Raw genomic sequence first — 19,064 nt, forward strand, 5'->3', positions numbered from 1 at the left:
GTATAGCTACTCTATGACACTTGCAAAAATACATAAAAAATGTGTCACTTTATCTTTAAATCTGAAAAATAAACAGGCTTAAAATAGCCTACATTGTAAGGATTCAGCATTGATAATGTATTTTAAGACACATTGACACAATCAATACTAACTGTTGGTCAAGTTCAGAATTGATATTTGAAATTTTCCCTTTCAAGCCTTATCTAACCAGCATCTCTGGATTGTCAGTATCTTGAAGAACATAGAAATCTGACATAAATTTACCTCTCTAAGTTATTTAATTTTCATGTTCCAACACTTTCACATACTACTACCAGTGAGTAATCTGTCTTATGGGCCACATTCAGCACATATGAAGTGTGGACACTTGAGATTACCTCTATTAACACTAAACATATCAAAGAAGAACAATTGAACTTTTACCCCCCGGACAGATTTTATGCTATACTTAACATGAAAGGTGAGCACTGAAAGTTGTACATCACACTGTATCATATGCATTTCCCAGTATACACATGGGGGATGCTTAAAATGGGGTGTGATTTGCATAAGAATAATACACTGGAAAATAAGTGTTCAAACTGAAACTGGAATAGCTAGTCCTAAAAAGAGTTTTCAAAGGTTTAATATTCAACTTGCAGATAAGGCAGCGTACACATACTTCCTATTTGGGTTAAAATTAGCATGTAAACAAATATTCTTCGAGTAAACTTCTATGTATTATTTACACAATAACAGTTGTGGCAAAACTTAGAAACAGAAATAGGTTTCTATAGGTTAATGTGCTCCCAATAACAACTAACAATGTAATGTCCTAACACAATGAGGTCTTGTTTGTCATATTTATTGTTTTCATTGTTTTGTCATAATGCTACATATATAAAATTCATCATAAAATTAATATTTTATTGAAATATCAAAAAGAAAAACCTCTGCATCAAAACATGACACTTTCTTACTTTTTCTAAATTTATTTAATACCAAGATGGCAATGTCTAATATTTTGCAAACCTTTGTCTCAGGCAAATTTATAAATAATGATACAGAGTGATAATATTAGCATAATTTCCACTACAAATGACATCTCCAGCACAGTTTATCCCTCCAGAGCCATTACTCAAACCAACATGTCCTGCGCTTCATCGTATCTCAAACCAGGACATCTTCTCAGAATCTAATATGATTAGAATTGACTGACTGCAAAATAAGCTTGTACTCTGATCCCAGTTTGAAAAAAATAATAGTTGTTGGCTGTTCACCGCAATATTAAATAGATCACAGGCCACCGTGTGTTGTCACTCATTTGTCATTGCACCATTTGCTTATGGGAACGTCTGCAGTAATCATTAATATGTTTGATTAAGACAAAGTAAGATACATGTAATATCAATTGACATTATTCTGATATTACCTTTTAATATCACTGAATAAGAATTTATTAAAATGCACACTGAGTGTGAAACAACATATAGACATGTTTAAACAAGGAAATATTCAGACATACAAATATTTTTAGTAACTGATGATCTGATTGGACAAGAAAAAACCTGTGGATGTGTTCACCATCTTACAAGCTTTTATTTAAGCCCATATTTGTCTCAATCTCATAAATGACTTCAGAGAGCACCTGACACACATGATGCTGCCAGAGACACTTTCCGCTGTGCCACAAAATACCTTCAAATTATAACTGAAGTGGTTCATGAATTTGTTACTTGGAAACTCACTCTAGAATAACCAATAACAAACTGAAATGAAAGAAATACCCATTTTCAATAGGTCCCATTGTCCCTCTGAGATTGCATTGCTTTGCAACAGGCTAGTCATTAATTGGTGACAGTCAATTAATCACAGCTGGTAACAGACGGCTGCATCTATTGATCTTGTCCGAGCACTTATTTTTCATCCCTAAATGACACCGATTGCCAGATTTGACCAGCATGTGTAATGGACAGTGAAGAACCAATGACCCGAGTGTCAGTCTTACCACTGGTTGGGATCTGGATCCCCTCCCCCCCATCTCTCTGCAAATAGCATCTTTACCATTTAGCTTGGAAAGGTTTAGACTGCCCTAAGAGCACAGCAGCGAAACAGTGCGCTCTGGTGCTCAGATGACCTTTTCTGTTTAAGGCTTAATCTCTGACAAATGCTTGCTTTAATTAGCCTGATACCCCCTGCTTAGACTGCTACCCCACCCAGCTCCTCTCTCACTCTCTCTTACTCTACTTTTCTCTCTCTTCTCAAGACTCCCTTACGGGAATTCTCAAACACGCATCAATGTCATAAAGATAGGAATGATTTAACAGCCAGGTAGCCAAAGGTGGGGAAAAAAAAATGTGGGAAATCTGCTTTTAAGGGAATGCTTTTAAGTCAAGTATGATGTTCAAAACACACAATATATGTAAATATAAAAGAGGAAAATGTAACAAGTTCCTACATTGTTGGGATTGAACAATATTACTCAAAAAGGAAACGCCAGCCTAGTTATGAGAAGGTGATGTTTGAAACAGACAGTATACGATATTACATCCATTGTTCAGTGATGATGCTACAGACGATGAATATCCATCAGTTTATTTTAAAGTGTGACAAAAAAAAGAGCAAAGCACAGAGAAAGAGGTAATGATGAGGACATCATGGTATAAAGAGTATAAAGATTAGCCAGTTCACATTAGGAGGTTTAAGATAACATGCAACGGCAACCTGCATGCCTCATCTATTGATTAGCCACTATCAGAGACTAGAGTATAGCAATGTGTGTTTGTGTGTGTGTGAATGTGTGTGAATTCAAGAGAATAAGAGAATGTAAATACTTAAAACACTATTCAAAAGTGTCAATAAGTAATTTTCATTTTAATGTAACATGCTATCCTTTACTCTGAGTAACAACTTAAATGGAGAATTTATGTAATATTTGAAAATAAATAATTAACTGTAAATTGTATAAGATGCCGTTAAGCAAAAAGCTGTTTCCTCCGAAGTTCTGAGCATTAAAATGAAATTGGGCAAATGTTGCAGATCACTTTCCCAACACCAATTAAATTAAAACCTCGTCAAGCCTCAGCTTCACCAGGAGACTGCAGCAGATCATGCATCCCTCCCACTGCAGTAGCACACACAAGTAAAATAGATGCATGGCTACAAATCCCTGTTTTATTGGAAAGGGGCCTAATTATTAGGATGTAAGTCAGGCTGTGACTGGAGGGCCGTCTCCTTGATGCGGGCCTGGTTTATATTTATCCCCTCCTCTGCAGCTGCAGCAGCAGTGCCACCATCACTACCAGTAGTGTGTGGCGCTTTTATTACATCGCCCACAGGCAGGTTCAGCCCTTTCACAGTCACACACACACACACACACACACGCTCTCTCTCTCTCTCACACACATCCACACAGCCTGCAGGACTCGCAGCCAGTTGAGTCCCCTCCACAGCAGAGTTACCCCACATCCCCATGCAGCCCCACATGGGCCCTTGGGACAGTGGAGGGAGGGAGCGGGTATTATGGTAATACTATACCCTGCTGCTCCCTTCCCCTCTCCTGCAGCACAGCTGGGAAGGACCATCATTACAAGTATTGTAGCAATCTGTTTAAGAGGGACACATTGGAGAGGTTGGGTGACAGAGAGAGGATGAGTGCTGCATACATAGATCACATAAAATATGATTAAAATGTGTGTGAGGGGACCAGGAATAAAATGCAAAACTTGTTATGAACACCTTATATCAAGTCTACTGTCAAAATGGCCAGCTGTAAATCTCTATTTTCCCCTCTTTACTTTTTTATTTTATTAAAGGTTTCTTATGTTGAGCTGGTCATATCTCAAGACAGGGGCCTGTGGCACATAAGGAATAAATAGGACATAAAGTACTTGAATCTCTAATGCCTCATATACCTTTACCTATCCATATTGTAGTGTGTCATGAGCTGGAAATCCATTAGAAAGTGACAGAAATCAAATAGCCTTGCAATAGTGCAACCGTGCTGCTCTTATCGTCAAATTACTCTGATTTCACCAAAAAATTCTCCAGACAATTATTTTTAGACACAAATGAAATTCAGGAGATATATCACTTGAGTGTTAATGGTAATTGATAAAAAAAAAAAGCTATGATGCTCACATGAACACATATCTCAATGCTCTTTTAAACACCTGTTTTGCAATAGATTAATGATTATCAACAAAGTCTGATTCTGGTAGCAGATTAGAGCTTTGACAGGTCGGTCAATCACTCACTGTCGGATCAGACTGCTCAAAGCCATCCGTCTACATGTCTTGTTTTGGAGCAAAAGAGAAGGCCGTGATTCATCCTCAGACTCGATCATCCTCGCAGTATTTTTAGGAAACAGAGATATCCATTACATCCTTTTTTTTTCTCTCGCTGTGCCCTCCTTCTCTTTCTATTTTCAGCACTGTTTTGAACAGAAAGTTCGATTGATAAAGCACAGAATCTATAACCGTATGCACAGAGGTGAAGGGTTATTGAATAGTCCAAAGATGAACTATTAAAAATGCATATTATCTCATTATTCCTGCTGCCAAATAACTGGAAACTATATATGCCACAAGACAGAGAATGATTCTCTTCTTTTTCTTTTCTTGGCCTGACAGAGGGCATGTGAAGAAGAGAGGAGGGAGAGAGGGAGGGAGGGAGGAGAGAGGTCTTTTCAGAGGTCTGCTCTAGTGCACTAATGTCCCTGAAACCTGAACCCTTATTGGATCTGAAGGGCATTATAAGACAGGCATCGTCCACCCCTGTTTAAAGGTGAGGATTAAAGGTGAGTGTATTACTAACCATCCTAACAGCATCACTGTGTATGACATTATGTTGGTGAAAACACAGTGATGTTTAATAGCTGTATGTTTTTTTAACCTTTTTTTTTGTAAAAACAACTACTAAAAGTGAGCAGGTGAAATAATGTTCAACGGAGACGTTTGTCAGCACCCACCCCCCCAACTCCTCATCCTCACCACACACACACACACACACTCACCAGGAGGCCTTATTAATTATTTGTAGCCACTTGACTTCATATTGTGCTGCCAGTGGCTTGGTCAAAGATTATAATTACCACTTCCCTGTTTGTATCATTTTCCATCTCCTGTGCTTTTAGTGCAGTATTACTTCGCTTGTCCCTCTCTCTCCCTCTCTTCCTCCCTCTCCCCCGTATACACAAGACCAAAAGTGCAGGCACATCATTTATTGATAAGACAAAAAGAATGTAATGAAATTATCAATGTTCTTGAATTAATTATGAACATGATTAAGAAAGCTAAAATCTCAGGAGCCGGTCTCTCATTACCCATTCACTCTTAGGGATTGCTTTCATTCAGGGAAGGAGAGGCGAAAAAGCCTTCCAGCAGAGCCCACTCCGGCTCAGCCCTTCTCCCTGTGTGCCTGTCCCCTTGTCTCCGCTGCCGGGGCTGATTGACCAACCCTCCGACAGACCGGCTGCCAGCACGCCCCGGACGGCTCTCTCGCACCCATGCTTGTTACTGTGATGTCGCCAAGCACAGCCAGCTGCCTCGTGGCCTCTGACGTTTGCGTGGAAAAGAGAGGATGTGCTCAACCTCCATGTTCTACATCTGCGTGCAAGCTCTGGGGTCTTGACCCTCCTAAAAAAAAGAAACGTTCAAGGTAAGTGAAACTTCTCAGACTTCTAATTAAGCTTAAACTGTCACTTGTCAGGTGCAATTGTCTTAGAAAATTAAATTTTTTTCATCTGTTAACTGCAAGAGAAAAATTAGCTCCACTTTTATTTAACTACATAAAAACATTATTTTGGTCAGTGAGTGAACTCTGTTTAACTAATTGCAAATAAAAGTAATAATGATATTCTCTTTAGGATGTAGTATCACCAGAAGGATGTAAACTATCGTTTGATGAGAAAAAACTGAATCAGTGGTCACCCAGAGTGATCAAAGCATTCTATACAATACTCTGGTCAGAATAAAATAGTATCTTTTTCTGATATAATCCTTTTGTTGGATTGCATTCACTGTTATTTTTGCACTTGCAATGATAAACTCTACTTCAGTCATTTATAAACTAGCTGTTTCTAATGTGGATTTCATTTAAGTGGATTTATCCCACCTGTGTCAAGGCATCTTCTTTTGGATTACTTTGAATTATTATTGAATGATGGGAAAATTGCTCAATCACTGCGTTATGTCAGCCCCTCGCCCCAAATGTACCACTGTAATTCAGATTTGACATTTATAATACAAAATTTTAAACAATATAAAAATAACATGCAGCTACAGTCATCCATGTTTATGTGATGTCTTCAGATGTCTGTGATTTTGTTTGACGAATCTCTGCTGAAAATGTTACTTCTGAAAAATACGTGTAACGCCCATTTTGTAGCATGCAACGTCATTTTTAATATGAGAGTAGCACTGCACGTTAAACTAATTTCAGTGACTATCCATTTATATTCAGTGAGACGAATAGAAATGCTCTGCAGAGCAACATATCATTGGTTCAGTCTATCTTTCTTCTGCTCAGTCACATGGGACAATATATGGGGCAAATACTCCCCAAAGTATTGGGAGTTTCAAACAAAGTCTCAAACCCACTGTCTCTCTCCTATTCACACCATCTCTCTTTATAACCACCTTTCTAGCTTTCTCTACACATACACACACTCAGACACAAGCTTGCATACGCACATACACATGCTTAATCATAACAGAGATACAGAAATACCAACCTGTGCATTGCTTTACCTCCCAATACAAACAGAGCATACACACACCCGCACATGTGCTTACTGTAGTACTGTATATTCACACTTCACAATGTTTCCACCACAGCAAGCTTCAAGTTATTATTGTAAAGACACTCTGACATGAATGTTTGAATGATTAACTATTTACGACGAGATACAACACAACACAAATTCTGACCTGATCACCTTTATTGAAAATGGTATTTGGTAGTTTTGTGTGAAATTCAAAGCAGTGTGATATATATGCTCTGCTCTCCTGCCACTATAGAGGGATAACTGATAGCTTTTTTTTTCCGTCTTGAAAATGACTTCATGATTTCTGCTGCAGTATCAAACAAAAGAAAAAAGATTCACTGGGAGACCCACAAAAACAAGAGAGAAAGGCAGAGAGATCTCAGGGGTTAATGGCAATCCTCCTGTCCTAGGGATTGATCCAAGTATTGGATCGCACATAAAGCTGCAGTTACTGGATATTACCCTGCCGCTATCAGCCTGCAGTGATGGCCTGGATAAGAAGTGCTTACCAAAGAGGATGCTCCTCCAGGGCAGATACGGTTTCCCAGCCCTCTGGGAACAACAACCACATGCCTGCTGCTTGCTCAGGAACTTTCTACCTCATCGAGTAAATCCAGGGGCCTTATCAAGTTACTGGCCTACTGAACTGCTCGAAAAAATGTTTAAACCTCCTCAGATTTTGAGCTTGCGTAGGGGCAGGGCAGCAATTAAATGGCACCTGTTTTTCAAAGATAAGAATGTTGATTATTTGTTTGGCTTGTGAATTATGTTGGATGGAGTGGGGTTATCGCAGATTCAGTGACTGAGCTAAGTAATGGCCAGAATGTAATTTCATAGATTTTTTGCAGGCTTAGATTTCAGAGTTGCTGAGTTTTTCTCTAAGAATCATAAAGTTTACTCTTTGCTTCATGCAGATTTCTTCGCTGAACTTGGCTTTACTAACCACTGTAATTGCTTAAAACCCTTTAAATAGGCATGCTTCAAGAAACTGTCCTCAAACCAGCCCTGCCTGTATTCCCTTTTGTGGTTTTGCTTCAGATTTGTATAGGGGTTAGCTGATTCCAGATCTGCGCCAAGGTGGGCAGCTCTACCCCATGAGCATCTGCTGTATGCCTCTCTGTGGTATTACCCATGAAGCACCTGGCTCATGCCACACGCCAGCAACTAGAGCCCAGATGGCAGCTAAGCAGGCTAATTATTTCAACACAAAACTCTGATGTCCCACACCAGCACTGTGGGGCCACTTTGGCACTCTGCATTTCTTCTCTCTGGTTACGCCAAAGAGGATGTCTGCCATGGAGCTATAAAGATGTCAAGTGGGTAATCATGGTCATAGACAGGCCCCGGTGCAGTACTTGGCGTCCAGATGTAAAGAAACAGAGAAACAGAAGCATTTGGCGCTGGTAGGATGGTGCATTGTCTTTGCCCACAGTGCTCATTGATGCAGATGCAGGCTCGTTATATTCCAGATTGGACAATAACATACGTTTTTGTGAGCATTGCTTTTGATTCAGACATGAATATAAGCACCACAAAAATGCTTATTCAGAGTATAGACAAGATGTCATAGCTGTGTAAGCAATTGTAACTTTTTCCTACTACATGTGAACAAAATATGAAAAGTAGTACAAGTGGCATTTTGATGAACAGGCAGACATTACTCCACATGTGATTTTAGACTCTGACTGACTTGGTGTAAGATGCATTCGAGTGCTTTTGTAGGATGGGACTCAATCAATATCGCCTCATTCTTTCATTCATTCATGGTTAGCTTGTCTGTCCCCTGGTGGCTGTACAGAGGTATTGTGATGTCTCCAGATGACACACTGAACCAGGATCATTGACTTGTCTCCTCTAAAACACCGCTGCAGGAATCTTCTCATCCTCTAGGATACAGTGTGGATGCCCCTGTTTGAATTATAGCAGCACCCTAAACTCAAATAGTACATCTTCTCTATCTCTTCTCTACATCTTCCTCTCTCAGGCTGTCCAGCTGCCTCACCACTGTTGATTCACTCTCCAAGAATGTCAGCTGACAGTTACAAGCTCTAAAGTACTACAACAGCGGTGCACTGCAGCCTTTAACCAAATTATGCCTGGTGGTCCAGTAACAGAACAATATCTTTATCTGGCATCAGAGCTTGCTGTTTCTCTCTACATCTTCTCTGAGGTTGATGAAGTGTTGCCATTAGGGCCCATCTCTTGCATCCACAGCCGCATCAGAGGCAGAATTGGCTGCGCTTGATAAAGCTGGCACTTAGAGCAAGGTGCAGGCCCCCACAGCGATAACCTACTGACTCCAGCATTAAAGACTCCCCCAACGGGAGGACGGCCTACATCATTGCTGGCACTAGTCTGTGTATTTTGTAATTCTGTAGCCCTGTGTGCAGGCATTACAAATATACTTAGATAAATGTGGAAAATGACTTGAAAATTATGAAGGAGTTTAAAAAGCTAAGGACCTTGTGACCTCCAAAGGGTCATAAATGATATGATATGATATGATTAAATTAATTGAAAACTGGATATTTTTCTAAAAAACAAACAAACTTGAAAGCAATATTTTCTATTATTTTACACTTTTTAGAAGCTCTGCAACTCTCAAACTAAATTTTATAGTAAAATGTATATCTATTATAATAACTAATAAGATTCAGAGCAGTATGTAAAAACTAAGCATTCATGTTTAGAGATATTCAGCCATTATTTACAGTTTTACACGTGCCGGAAACTAGAACCTATTGTTGCATGTTTGGAGACTCCAACTCAGAGACAAATTAGCTGAAATAAAGCAATAAAGACTCTAATTTGTCCCAGTACGATTCTACTTCATCCTTTCACCCTCCTCCTCCTCTTTCCCTCTCCTGCTCCTCTCCCTAAAGTGTATCCCATCTGCTTTGGGGACCTCTCGCCGGCATGCAGGAGCAGGATAAGCACACCATTTCCCTGTCAATACTTTGCTATTAGCCTCTGCAGATCCATATATCACTGGGCTGTAGGCTATGAGCTGGTGTAGGGTGTTCTTCTTATCTGAATGGCTGAGTCTGAGGTTCTCCTCTCTGCCCTCCGCTTTGATTTATCCAACTGGTAGGTTAATGAGAGATGGAGCCTGCCCCTTTATGTTTGCCCTGGGGTGGTAAGAACATGTGCATGTGAAGGGTTGGGGTGAAGTGTGAGGGGGCTAAAGGATGTATCCTAAAGTGCTACAAAAATGAATCCAGTCTTTTAAAGTGTATCAGCAGTAAATGTAGATGAAGAAACAAATGGGAAATAACTATCAATTGAGGAACTGTAAAAGAGTAATGCTGCAAATGCTTAAAAGCTTGTTTGAGTCTTTGATGACTGAAACCGGTGAAATTATTATTTAGAGGAATATTTGACATTTTGGGAAATAGGCTGCAAAAATCAAAGGGTAAAAAACACAAGTTTGCCAGTATTCTTTGTCCAGTAGCGGTGCAAAGCTAAGCTAACTGTCTCCTGGTTGAAGCTTCATATTTCACAAGCAGATGTGAGAGTAGTTTTGATCTCCTCATCGTAACAAATAAGCATATTTCCCAAAATGGCTAACTATTCCTTTAACACGGAATTGTTACGTTTAGCTTTAGCTAAAAGTGTAACAAGTAAAGTAGAAAATGAGGGAGACCAAGGTTCAATTTTTCACCTTTATTTTTTAAATTTTTATCCAGTTAAACAAACACATTTGGCTGTTTTTGCTGGTGGGAAGCCAGTGAGGGATCACATCCTTGCAGCTGCATTAATGACTCCTTCTGGTTGGTTTGGCACCTGCATGGAAGGGTTGGGATCTAGAGAAAAAGCAAGACCTCCTGGTAAAGTAGAAAATGATAATAATAATAATAATAATAATTAAATAAAAAAATAAGCAGGAAACCAAACATTTAATTTGCAGGGCTATAATGTACAGTGTAATGACAGGCCTGCTGTGGTGGGATAAAGGCTGTTTATGTGATGGCAGCTGTGACAGCTGTATGTTGTATCTCTTCACATTAATGGACAAAAGGTGACATGAGTATATACTATATGAAAATAAAAGGCCATCTTAAAAAGAGATGTGTAGCTTTTGAACACTTCCCTAGATCAGTGAGTTACATTGCCTGTTACATCAGTGTGTTTATGACCTGCAGATATTTGGCCTCAATCCAAGAAGAAACTGTCTAATGAGCAAGCTGTGTCAGTGTCTCTAGCAGCTCCCTCTCAGCAGTCTGCCTGTACAGTTTGCAATGTGTGTGTGTGTGTGTGTGTGTGTGTGTGTGTGTGTGTGTGTGTGTGTGTGTGTGTGTGTGTGTGTGTGTGTGTGTGTGTGTGTGTGTTTGAATGCAACAGAAACTCTTTATATTGAAGGCATTTAGCTTTGGGATAGAGAGGGAGCACAGGAACCCACACACAAGCACAACAGGGGAAGACAAACCACTGCCAGATAAATGTCCTACTTAGCTATTACTGTACACTGTAGTACATTTCAACAAGGAGACAGACCCCTCCCCCTGCTTGCTTTTTACACACACACACACCTTCCATGAAAATATCTAGCATATGGTTGTATGCTTCTAGCTCGTATCCCAAGGCCAGTTTCCCAGCTGGTTCCCTAAGAGGACAGAGTGAAGGGGGAGAGAAACGAAAGAACGAACAAAACACAAGAAAGAACAAGAGATAGACATAGAGGGGAAAAAGAGAAAGAGGAGAGGAAGGAGGTGGTAACATGCCTCCTATCCCTCCTCGGCCAATGGCAGATGTATCGTAGGTTCGGGCTGTTAAGTACCTGATAATTAGTTTGCCTGTGAGGCATCAGTCATTATGTATCTGTAGTGACTAACAAGGCGCTATCGGGGACGGCAGCTTTTCTCTGTGATTTAACACAGGGTCTTACAGTGAGGCTGCTACACCCTTCCTTCCAGATTTTAAAAAAATAGCAGAACATGCTGCAAAATAAGAACACACTAAGAGCCACTGGCAGCTCTGTTTCCTAAAAGAAGATCATGCAAATTTCCTAGCACAAGAGCCACTTATTTGTGGCCAACATCTTGTGGCCCAAGAGATGTGGATGAAACCTCTGGAAGATTTCCTATTAGGGGACCTTGAGCTAAGAACATTTTTGTCAAACCTGACCATATGAGTTTTAAAGATCTGGATGTATTGTATGATTTTCAGCTTGGCACTACTGGTATTGTTTTTGTTTCAACAGGTCATATGAATATACTCTCCCAGTCTTTGTATTGATCCTGGATGTTATCTCTCTTGCAAGGACAGTGTAGTCACAGTTTGTACAGACACTGTTAGTACTGACCTTGAGTCTTGTCTATTGAGTGACACACAGGAGAGGTTGCATTTAAAGCCCACCCAATAATGATGTCATCATCATACGCATAAAAGTATAATAATACAGATGGAGGACATTTTCATACTCATCAAACCATTCAGTGACCCTTTGTGCTGCATATGGAAGCATATGCATTCATTATGGTTCTATACTCATTTATTCTCAGTCTCTGTATGGAAGTGTCACATACACGCTTCATTCTTATGAAGATGCATGAAATGCACAATGCATGAAACCGTTTACTCCTGAAAGATAATTACTGTACATAATCATTATACATTTCATTTCAAAGATATGCCCTTCAATTAGTTTTTCTTTTTTTGAGGTGACTGTAATATTCTGGCATGTTGGGTTTTTTTTGCCTGCATGAATGATATAATTTAATTTTTAAATCACTGTATACCCATCTGAATTGTTATCTTATCTGCAGCAGGGTATTTTTTTTAAAAATTAAATGGGCCCAACATCAAAGACGTGAGACATCTGAAGGAGAGAATTGCATTATAGCAAGATAAAACATATTTGTCTTTAGATCCTGTAAACATAAATTACAAACCCTCCTCTCACCGCTGCCACTCTCATATATGTGTGTGATAATGTGTGTTTCGTTTGAATTCATGAAGGTTGGAATTGTAGAAGTAGTGTCAGAAAATTAATCACCACTAATCACCAAATTAATCATAATTTTAGGGATTTTTTTTTTTTATTTCTCTGGTTCCACCTTCTTAAATATTAATATTTTCTGGTTTCTTCAGTCTTCAGTGTTGGTAAACTGCATATCTTTGGGTTGTGGACTGTTTGTCGGGACATTTTTCACCATTTTTTGACAAATGACTTAATTGATTAATCGAGAAAATAATCATTAGTCACAGCCCACAGAGTTTTTGTGCATTTTTGTGATTTGACAGCAGTTAGTGTTGTGAATAAGATTTAGGTGAAATGAAGTAGAATACTTGCTTACTTATATAGGTAAAGGAAGGAAAGATTATTATTAATCTAGATCTTAAATTGATTTGGTTCTGCAAAGGACAAGGAATTACAAAGGTATGTATCAAATATCACTGTGGGACAAACAGCGCACATACAAAATACCCAAAACAAGCATAATTACTTTCTTACAACTGCTGAGAATTAGATCCAATTCTAATTTGACACAGCTGGGAGCTGAAAGAAACCATTTTGCATACTGCTGCTAATAATCCGAGGGCCCTGCAGACATCCTGATTGTTGTGATTGCTGCTCTGCATTTACTTTTAACAGCCAATAACCTGCAAAGCAACATTGGATTCTGCCTTGAAAGGGTTAACATGACTCTCATGTACCACCACCTCAACATCCATCATGTTTCTCTGTAACCAGATCATAGCTTCAATCACAGGGAAGATTAGATAGTAGTCTATTAATCTCCCATATTAAGCAGATCCATTTGTGAAAGCAAACGGCCCAGAGAGGCCATCCTTTCACTTGTTGTCTCTAAATCTGATTAGCAAGCATAATGACATGTTGCTGAGGGTCACAGGAGATATAGATTGGTCCTGCCTGCATCTCCACTCTCACTGGCTGGGGTGTTGCAAGAATGAACAATTTTATGTTCAAGGACTCCTGGGGATTTCTGTTGTAGTCACCTAGTATATTGAACAAGCAAGATAATGAGAAGTGGGGTTCATTTAGAGTATTTTCATTTGCAAAACACTGCCGGTGTATTTTTGTTCCCTCTCATCATTTTACATATTCTGCAAATTTGGGGAAAACAAATAAATACATTGCATAAATCTAATGCAAATAGGGTTGGCATCTGCTCAGGTCTCAACACTCATAATTCTAAGAGCAGGGTAAGGACATGTTTCATTAATAAACAAACAGGACACATTTGCAGCATTATCTGGGCAGTCTGGCTTTCCAGATGGAGGTCTAAATAAAAGAGTAGAAGTCCGGTCTGTGAATCTGTGCTGTGATGATGAATACGTCTGTCCTTTCAAAAACACCTGCTACAGTGTGAGTGGTAGAGCGGCGGTGGAAGAAGTATTCAAATTCTTTACTTCAGAAAAAGTAGCAGCGGAATTTAAAAACACTCCATTACAAGTAAAAGTCCTGCATTCAGTCCTGCAAATTGACTTAAGTAAAAGTACAGAAGCATTATCAGCTAAATGTACTTAAAGTGTGAAAAGTAAAAGTACTCATTATACAGAATGGCCGCATTAGTCTTATATTATAATATCAATTATATCATTGGACTATACGGACGCTTTAACGTGTAAGTAGCATTTTAATGTTGAACCTGATTTGAACTACTGTATATATCACTGCATAGTTTAATCTATAACATTGCATCATGTTTAGAAATGTTACTTGTTTTTAATATTCTGCAAAATAATTTGCAACTACAGCAATATTTTGGACAAAAGTGCAATATTATAATATAATAATAATAATATACACTCAAAGTACAAAGCAGCATAAAATGAAAATACTCAAGTAAACTACAAGTTTCCTAAATTGTACTTAAGTACAGTACTTAAGTAAATGTACTTCGGTGTAGTGAAAGCTTCTGTATATAGGTTTCAACTATATGTTACGAACAAAATATGACAAGAAAAATCTAATCAATCTACTTCATCTGGTTCAGTAAGACTGCTTAGCAGCTGTTAGTGGCTGATCAATAATCAATAATATAGCAGCATGCTGTACTGTCCATTTTGTTGATTTCTGTGTGCACCTTAAAGTAATAGTTTGACATTTTGGAGTATATTCACTTTTTTGCTGAAAGTTAGATGACAAGATTGAAACCACTCTACATATGTACAGTAAGAGCCAGCAGCCGGTTAGCTTAGCCTCACATAAAGACCGGAAACAGTGGGGAAACAGCTAGCTTAGCTCTGTCCAAAGGTAACAAATCCACCTAACATCCACTTAAAACATTATATCTTGTTTGCCAGGCAACCAGAGGACACTCCAGGAGGTCACTGGTCCCGGCCAATAGTCTATCATATGACCTCCTGTAAAGTGACAAATTGTAATTTTTACACAATGGTTTTTGTGCAGATTAAACCAATGAGATATAATGTGCTAAGTAGTGACATTTAGAGGTGCTGGTTGGTGGATTTTATTACCTAAGTTCTGACAGAAGTAGGCTAGCTGTGTCCCCCTGTGTCCAGTCTTTATGCTAAGCTAACCAGCTTCCAGATTAGCTTCGTATTCAACAGACAGACATGAGAGTGCTATCAATCCTCTTAAATAACTCTCAGCAAGAATGTGTCAAAAGTGTACTTCCCAAAAACTGCTGTTGAACTGTTCCTTTAACATAAGTTTAAGTACTAATTGCTCATCTGTGGGTTAAGAAAAGAAACTCTTGATGTTGTGAAAAGATTTTAAAATCTGAAAAATGAACAGTCATCAAGCTAAACTTCTCCATTCAAAAAAAGTTGACACATTAAGGATAAAAATGTGTTAATAGCTTTGTGTATAATTTTATACAGATTACAATATGTTTGACCCAGGAAACCAAAATGTTTACCTCCCTTCTACAGTGACTCATTCAGAGGTCACGATGTCAGTGACGATGATGAAGATTATGCGAATGATGTCACTGGTCTTAATTTAGCCTTCTTACCTCAACACACACTGGAAGAGAGCTAGCAGTAATGTTCTGTCGGGTATCTGGTGTCCCTCTCTGACTTGGCAGGGACAAGGAGGAGAATCAGGAGGAGGAGGAGGAGGAAGAGGAGGAATATCCGGTTACAGCAGGGAGCAGCGAGCGTAGGGACAGATCTGTTTACTTGGGGAAGTTAATTGATTGGGAGGAAAGGTGGTGAGGGGAGAAAGGAAGAAAAGTGGTGGAGGGGGCACAAGGAGAGGAGGGGAGGGGTCACTGTGTTCACCCACATCTCTCGGTATTGATCATGTGACTGCTCCTGCCATAACCTCCGATATTCTTCTGTGCCTTTATTGCACCGGAATGCCAAATAAGTGTTTCTTGTAAAAACAGCAGAGGAAAAACAAGCCGAGCTCAACAAGAGGGCCAGACAAGGCAATGAATCGTTAAGGTTTGGTCCACTCATTAAGATCAATTTTTACCTTTTTCATTACACTTTGGCCTCAAGAAAGGTTATGTCACAGAATATATTCCACTGTACTAAGTAGGCTTGTCAATAATATCTATATTTAAATGAATCAATACCTTTGATCCAAAAAATTGGTATTTATCTGAAACAAATATTTGGTATTACTAACTTGGCAAAACCAGCAAAAATTCACATATTAGAAGTCAAATAAAAAGCTGACACAACAAAGAGGTGGCAGATTGTGATTTTTCCCTCACATTTAAAACTTTTTCTATGTACGTGTACTATAGTAGGCTGAGAGCTGCTACTACACACAAACAAAAACTGGCAAAGTCATGCGCACTTTTAACCATCGAGGGGAGATAGAGAATGAGATGGAGAGCAGTCGAGTGCAGTCGGCATGCCGTCCACTTTGTATTGGAAAGACCACATTAATTATTTAACGGCGAGGCTGCTAGCTATTATTACAGAAAAACAGTGGACTGCATCTGGACACTTTCCTCATGTTTGTATGTCAATATACACCTTGCCCTCATGGGCACACCAGACCACTGTGGAGCTTACATCTTAAAACAAGGGCACACTGAATAGGTCATATTCACAAGGCATGGTGCAAAACTCGCTCTGTGTGTTGAAACATCCAGTTAACAAGTTAATCAGATGAATACAGTATGTCTGAATGAGAGGAAAAGAAACAAAAGTATTTTATGGACTGCAAGGTTTGTCCCACCATTATTAGAGTGTAGAGTATATCGCTCGGTACCACTTATATGTGTGTGTGTGTGTGTGTGTAGGAGAGAAAGAGAATTGCACACAGGTATAGAGCGGAGCTAGAAAGAACTGGAGGACTAGAGGTGAGGGGGAAGTGGTTGCTCACATTTGTTTGCAGTGTCATTTTTAGTTCTCCTCTTCTTCAGTGTTGGTCCGTCCTGCCTAGACGGACATTTCTCTGTTATTCACTCTGAGGTTATGGTTTTAGATTGAGGGCAAAGCCCGAAGCCTGCTGTTTGTTTTGAAGGAATCTATTGTCAATACAGAGCCGGCGGAGCTAGAATTGTTTGCAGAGTTAATAGTGGTTTGATGATGTCATTCTCAGTGACCTGAAGAGAAATTGACCCCTGTTGTGTGAGTATTTCTAAAATGCCACCTGCACAATTATGGTTGCAGAGTCCCTGGGCTGTTGTATGTAGGGTTTGTTTTATCTGAGACACACGGATGTGAACACACACTCACACACTCACACACACACACACACACACACACACACACAGACACACAGAATGTGTACTACCACAGTTTAATTTGCTGACCCATACCTCCACATCTTCTGAAAACATGTTCGTTGAATGTCAGTAGAAATTAGGTTCCCCACAGTGATGATGAAATAATTTATTCATCACGAGTAACTTAGAGCATTTCACCGTGAACCTTTTACAGATACTGTATGTATCCATCCTTTTTGCCACAGCATATAGTAACAGTGCTAAAATAAGACATTTTCATGAGTTCAGTTCTTTAGATTTTTATCATTATTATTATTATTATTTACCTGAACAACAAAAAGGGGTTTTGCTTACAATTACACATGCAAACACAGCAAGAAAGATAGATATTGTGGTTATAGGCAGAAAGGTATCCATGACAGTCTAAAAGTGCATTCATCAAACATTCACTATTGTAACTCCTGCTCATGTGTCTTTGATGCACATCGTCTAAAACATTTCCTGCTAATGGATCAATTGTTTTGATGGCATCTCCATATTAAACTATAAAAAACAGTTTTTCTTGTATTAATTTAAATGAGACTTTGTTGTTGATTTTTCCAAAGTAGAAAAATAAGAGAAAAAATTTTTAAAAGGAGGGTTAGAAAAAGGGAGTGACAGAGGAAAGCAGAAAGAGCAAATCCTCTAGAGAGATGTATAATTCATGCCCACGACACACTACCAGGCATTATGTGTGTGTGTGTGTATGTGTGTGTGTGTGTGTGTGTGTATGTGTGTGTGAGTCCTACTGAATACTGTTTTATGCTGTAGGATGATCACTGTTTATATGCTGAATCCCTGTCTCCATGTCTTTAGGGTTCAGGTAGCCAACAGACTGGATTTAGCCCAACCAGGACCTGAGTCGGTCACTTGAGGCGCGACATTATTTATTTTACAGGTGAGCTGTGACTCAGTGTGTACGTATTGTGTTCATTGCAGTGGTCTCTGTTAGCACTGAATCTCAGAATCCACATATATTTTTCTTCAGTCTGTTTCTGTGTCTGAGACTATGAATAATAAAGGAACAAAAGGGAAACAAGTGAAAGGCCAAACTGAGGCCAGATTCCCAAAATTTCTAATATTTTTTTTCATTAGATTTTTATTTTTTCATTTGAGAATGATTTGCATTTATAAAAAAATATTCTATCTTTCTCAAAGAAAAAAATCTAAACTCTAGTTGCTGTAATAAACATTTATGAATTTAGAAAGACATTTCGTGTTATTACCGCCGTCATTTTTCTTTGCTGTTGAACACATTTATTGATAACATTTTTTATGAAATTAGCCAGTAACTGATTTATCTTGTCCCATGTCTCATTAAAAGCAGTTAGCAAACTTATCACTTACACCTCTGTAGTCAGGTACTTTCAAGTTAACATAAAGTGCTGTTTTCTAGGTTGCTGCTTGGGAGCAAAAGAAAGAAACTGGTGAGTAATTGCACTTGGAGCATCCTTAATAACTTCCTAAAAAATATTCTTAGCAAACCTTTCACGGTTTGTCTTTAAACTACTTTGTGAAACTGGCGTCTGGTCCAGTGAGAACTGTAGACTGACCTATATGCTCAAAAATCATCTGAACTTGCCCAAACTCTAACTGAGTTTCATATTACCACTGTGATGTCCCTTTTCAGCAAGAAAATGTGCCACTGTTTGGGGAAAAAA

General features: G+C 38.9%; 1 long non-coding RNA gene across 9 annotated transcripts in view; it reads left to right on the forward strand.

The window, feature by feature from the left end:
• LOC121901372 overlaps positions 1-19,064 on the forward strand; it is a 32,443-nt gene that overhangs the window by 1,134 nt on the left and 12,245 nt on the right. For 6 of the 9 annotated variants that reach the window (XR_006097268.1, XR_006097267.1, XR_006097272.1 and 3 more), the window contains exons 2-5: positions 4,611-4,777; positions 5,317-5,637; positions 18,220-18,301; positions 18,800-18,830. This is a non-coding gene — a long non-coding RNA (uncharacterized LOC121901372). The remainder of the gene's footprint in view (positions 1-4,610; positions 4,778-5,316; positions 5,638-18,219; positions 18,302-18,799; positions 18,831-19,064) is intronic. The other 3 variants (XR_006097276.1, XR_006097277.1, XR_006097278.1) reach the window with 3 other exon arrangements.

The sequence above is a fragment of the Thunnus maccoyii genome, chromosome 1 (genome assembly GCF_910596095.1).
Source record: "Thunnus maccoyii chromosome 1, fThuMac1.1, whole genome shotgun sequence".
NCBI lineage: Eukaryota > Metazoa > Chordata > Actinopteri > Scombriformes > Scombridae > Thunnus > Thunnus maccoyii.